This window comes from Lytechinus variegatus, chromosome 1, assembly GCF_018143015.1.
Source record: "Lytechinus variegatus isolate NC3 chromosome 1, Lvar_3.0, whole genome shotgun sequence".
Lineage (NCBI taxonomy): Eukaryota > Metazoa > Echinodermata > Echinoidea > Temnopleuroida > Toxopneustidae > Lytechinus > Lytechinus variegatus.
Window position 1 is genome coordinate 75,329,471 of NC_054740.1, and position 6,175 is coordinate 75,335,645.

Here is a 6,175-nt window from a genome sequence, read left to right on the forward strand (position 1 = left end):
TCTGTTTGTTTGTTTTGATTGTAGATTTATGCAAATTATGGAGGCTTGTTCATGAACATACTTTTACCCATATTGATTTGATAACTTACCTTTGAAATTCAGAGAATTGTTTTCAGATCTAAACGAGAGCTTATATTATATGTGCCAATTATTGTATTTATTGCATATATGTTTCATTGTGAATCACTTGTAATTTAAACTTAATGTCCACCTCAGAAAAATGTTGATTTTAATAAGTAGAGAAAAATCAAGCTAGCATAAAGCTGAAATTGCATCAAAATCGGTTGTAAAATAAGAAAGTTATGACATTTTAAAGTTTCGCTTTTTTTTCTTCACAAAACAGTTTGATGCATAACTCAATGACATGCAAATGAAACAGTTGATGTCCCTCACTCACTATTTCTTTTGTTTTTTATTGTTTGAATTATACAATATTTCATTTTTTTTACAGATGTAACAGGGTTCCCAGCCCTTCAGGGAAATCGGGGAAAATTATTCTACTTTTTTCCTGTCAGGAAAAATCAGGGAATTTGATCAAAAAATATCTCAAATAAGGGAAAAATCAGAGAGTTTTGATCAGCCCAAAAGTGGAAAGCAGGGTAGTCAGTCAGACTCTGTCATAGTGTGTTGTGATTTAATGATATATGTACTGGTATTTCCTTGAATCAAACTCTTTCTGGCTAAGATGAGGAAAGGATGGCTGTATCGGGAGAAGGTAGGCCATTACATGCCTGTGTAATAGTACTAATTAGTTTTACATTATTGCTTTTATACTGAAAAATACATGTGATTCATTGAAGCAACTTAGAAATCATGCAAAACTGGGAATGGGTTTGAATAATTATCAGGGAATTTTGTTTTCTTGAAAAGCTGGGAGCCCTGAATAAGGACCAACTTGACTGAACCATATGGTATCAAATTCCACATGTTCAGGGAGGAATCAATCATTGTTTCACTTGACAATGAGGAGAAAATAGAATGTTACTATTTCATATCATAAAATACAAAAGAAATGGTGATTGGATGGCGTCATCAGTCTCCTCATTCGCATACCGACCAGGATGTGCATATAACTGGTTTGTGAAATTAAGCAAAACTTTAAAATGTCATAACTTTTCTTATTTTACATCTGATTTTGATGGAATTTTCAGTGTTATGCTTGTTGGATGTTTCTCTTTGTATTCAAATCAACTTCCTGTTGGGTTGGACTTGTCCTTAAAGTGTTGATATGTTAATATACATTTATATGATTTTTTTTCAGACATTATGTGAGACTATATAGGTAGTCAATTCACTGTTATTAATTCAAAATAATTGTTGAAATGTTTTTCATGGATTATATTTTATCAATCTTTATTGCAATATTGCTGAACAACGAATGACGTTGGAGAGATTATTGAAATGTTTACATTAAACACAAACAAGGTTGGATTGTGAGTTTATGTAAAATTGGATATACAGATTGACAATAAGGGATAATATTAATATACATGTAAAAGGTGATTCTGCCTAAGTCAAATCTCTGTGGATCACTGAAGTGAAATTTGACTTAAATGGTTTTGTTTACACCTGTTTTGCATGTATCGGTCTAACATAATGCTTTGAATTGGGTGATTATTTTGCTGAAAGAAACTTGGCTTATGCGGAGTCTATATTTTGAATCCCCAACTTCATGATTCGCCAATGTCACAATCTTTTCCATTCAACATTGCTGGCAGTACACAGGGTCGGATGCAGCATTTTCCAATGGGGGGGGGATGTCATCACCATTTTCCCTGATACCTGGGGCCCGTTGCATAAAACTTTTTACTTGAGAAAACTCAGGTTGTTTTTACCATAGTTTTTGCCGTGTGGTATAGTCAATTGCAGAAATCAGACTAACCTTAGTTTTCATTTTTTACCAGAGTTTTCTCTGGTAAAATGTTTTATGCAACAGGCCCCTGGTATACTGCTTTGAAGAGCTAAAAAGTATCATTATGGTGGGTAGGCCTAGAGACTGAACTGTACATAATTTCATTATTTTTCTTCATACTTTTTACTCATACATGGCACAGCTAACACACAGAAAATATCATTACTGGGTCATTAAATGTGCTTACTAATTGAAAATTTAAATAGGATCTCTCTTGTTATGAAAATTAGACAGGGTATTGTAGTGGATGTAGCATGGGACACTGGGAAAGACACTGAACTTTGAGGGCAAAGGGAAGCTGAAATTTTTTAATTTCTTCAGAAGTCACGATAGATCATGGAGCTGCAGGATCCAGGCCAACAAACCTGGAATCTTTTCTCAATGTTCCAAATCAACTCTAACTGATCTTTCACTTCATGATAGATCCCGGAGCTGTGCAGGATTGATCCAAGTTAAAACACCTGGAGATGGAACTGACAAGTTAAAATCAACTCCTGCACGTAGCATTAGGTCCGGGAACAGCATGGAGAACTAATATGATCTTCATTGCAGCTAAAGATGGGAGGGGTTAACCAAGGCCTTTTAAGTGACGGACTACTATTAGCAAGGGATAATATGGTATCCATGCAAGCACTCATTTGGAAATTATATTCTAGTGAGATTTTGTTTGAAATGATTTTAAACTTAGTTGACTGAATAAATTTTTGGCAGTCATTCTTTCATCTCTCCAAGATCAGAGATATTTAGGTTGTAAGCACCCATGACCTCTTGGTGAGTTCTTGTAACCGTTCTTCGACAAGAGTGACCTCTTGTTAAACGTGGAAATTTTGTGGAAATCTTTCCATGGACATTTGTAGGTATACAGGGTCTTAAAAGAGATTAATATGGCCCCCTTGGAAAATTCCAGAATTCCAGAATGTCAACGGTTTCTAAACTTTTGATTCATGATGATACAAATGTCTATCAATTCTACCTCTATCGTCAATCACTCAGATAAGTAATTATGAGGTCTATTATCATTCAGTGATATAACTATAGAGTAATAACAGACATTAAAAAATACAGTAACCCTTTACTATGAAAGACACCAAATAATTTAATCAATGGTTGATCTTTTACATTATTATGTTTAGGTTTATCCCTAATAATAGTGGTTTCCAAATGGAGAAAGATTTTGGTTTTAAGGTGAGTTTTCTAACATGCAACAAGTGTTATTATGCCAATAATATGGAACCCATAGACTTTTTTTTATAATATAAACCATATCATGTGGTAGTTTAATTCATGCAAGGTTTTACGTTTTTAAGCATGTACTTACACACATTAATAATCTTACCATACGGCCTTTAACAAACGGTTGCAGAAAACATGTTACTTAGCAACTGGTTCTTATCATGTATGTTCGGGTATACATGTTCCTGGGTTGTTTTGATTAATATATTAATGTTTGAATATGAAAGATGTGGTTCATAGAAATTATAATCATAAAAAACATCCTATAAGTATTGGTTACTGAGGAAATTTTTAACTAGCAACCATTGCTATGGTGCTCATTGGGTCTGTCGAAAAGTTCGTCACATAAGGAATCTATGGGCCAAAATTAATTTCTGAGCTCTTCTGAGTAAATTATAATGATCAGAACTTTGATGGAAAAATGCTCCCTTTATTAGCAACAGTTGCTATGAATAAGTGGATCAAAACTGTTGTGATATAAAGGAATATGTATTAAATTAAAATTAATGTGACACATCGCTGTGAAACTGTTCCTCAAGCCCAATAAAGCTCAGCTACTGAGGTAAATATGTTACCTAAGAACCGTTGCTATATTTCGGAAACTCACGTTGGCACCCCCTGCTGAAAATGTTTAGAATAACCTACTCTACCTTGGGGCCAGTTTTCAAGCTTGTACCATTTTCTGAAAAATGTTTCACCAATCACCTATAGACTAATAGTGCCTTTACAAATTGGAGACGAACGTTGCGCTCCAACCGAGATGGTATGCTGATGATACTGGTTGGGCATATCATCAAATGACCCCCAAAACAAATGTCGTGAAACATGACAATGAAAAGGAGGAGAAGGAGAACAACTAGAGGAAGAAGGAGAGGAGAGAAGGAGCATATATGAAGCTGAGCTTTTTTATTGGCAAAAAATCAAACCATAATTTGCAGCGTTCAGAAAGGAAGTTAATGACGGTTTATCAATCTAATGAGGCAGGTCAAACAATGCTACTGTCATGACATTCAAGTTGCTCAAATACAACCAATGGCTCCGATTTCTTTTTGAACGACAGAAGAGATAGAGATTTCACTATGTAAATATTCCTTGTGCAAATAGCTTGTGTTAAGGTTATTCGACGTGACTTTGCGTGGGGGCGGAAATAACGATGCATATATACGTTACAGAAAGTATTCTTATTCAGGGGCAGAACCAGCTTTCGCCAATTGGGGAGGGGGGGGGTCGAAACAAATTTTCAATCATATTTTCCCCGATCAGCCGCTCAAAATTGATTTTTTTTTTCTTTGAAGGTGTAGTCCTTACAGTCACTATAGCTTTATTCTTTGAAACCAACATAAATATGTAATAATCTCATTTTTGGTATCAATTTGACCAATGACAGGGACATTCTAATAACATTTCTCGTCATATGAAAATGATGACTATCGCCCTACTCTTCCTAAGCCCGAGATGAAACTTGTGCGTTTTCCATTCTGAAATAAGGGACCTTCCATTATACAGTGCGTATCAAAAAAAAGTTTACACTTTGAAAAAGCCCTGGAAATAAAAAAATATACAACATGTGGGTAATTTTTTCACATATAATCTTGGGTTTGGGTCTCATCTATCCAATGAAAGTAAAAGATTTGACAGAATGTTACACTAGAGTGAGAACTGTCCATTTTTGTAAAGCTCGCAGAAATTTGTTTGCGTATGCAGAAATGCTCGTTTTCTGTTTTCACGATGTGTCAAGGGGAAAGGGCGAAATCAAACTTACCCTGCGAAACATCTCTCATACATTTCCCTTGCACTTTTAGTCAATTGAATAAAACGGATACATTCAAACATTTTGTAACAATTTTGCTACCAAAATTGAAATTTCAACACTTAGTAAGCACAACCTTTACCATTTTTGTGCCAGCTGGATCTGATGACATAACTGAATCTGAACAAAAGTTTATATCAGACATCTCCAGCATTTTCACTAAGGTTTTATGATTTAAAGTGGGTTTACATTTCATATTTCATTCAATACTTGTTTCTCCACACTTTTCCCAAGCTTGACAATGATTAACACAATGAAAATCAAGCCTAAGCCATTTCATGTAAATCACAGCTCAGTGTAAAGCAAATATCGTCACAATGGCCTTGGTGTGTGGGGGAGTGGGGTGGGGCGCAATGCACTCTTCGAAGTGTTTTGGGCAAGGAAACAAGTTTAAAAGGTAAAAGATATCTTCAAATCAATTTTACTAGCTAAATTCCATGTGTTCTTCATGATTAAGGCCTACTTTTATTCGCATAACTAGTTCAAATTTCTGCGCAAATAATTTTTCACTAACTTTTTAAAAGTAAGTGGTGCTCACTCAAGCGGAAATATTTTTCGACAATTATATCGTAATTTGCTTAAATTGTTCTGTACCAATGTTAAAATGTGGAAAAATCTTCAGGATATTACAAATGCATAATTTTACAGGACTTTTTCTAAGTGTAAACTTTTTTTTGATACGCACTGTATAAGAACCAATAAAGATGTCATATTTATTAATCTAATAAGCCCAGTGAGAGCGGAAAATTTGTTGATATCAAGGCTTTGGCATTTTAAGCACTTTTGTAATTATGAATAGCATGTAAAAATATATTTGTAACAATTAATGCAAGCGCAAATCACGAGCCGACATTTTTTCATTTTTCATTGATTTCATGAAAAGGGGATTTTAAGAAGTTTTGTTATAGAATTATTATGGAGGTATACTTAACTCAAGCGAAATGCGAGCGCGCAGCGCTAGCTGATAAGTTTGGACAATCGGACATGAACAGGGATATTTTTAGAAATTAGACCCCCTGCTGAAAATGTTTAGAATAACCTACTCTACCTTGGTGCCAGTTTTCAAGCTTGTACCATTTTCTGAAAAATGTTTCACCAATCTATATACTAGTAGTCCCTTTACAAATTGGTGACGAACGTTGCGCTCCAACCGCGATGGTATGCTGATGATACTGGTTGGGCATGTCATCAAATGACCCCCAAAACAAATGCTGTGAAAC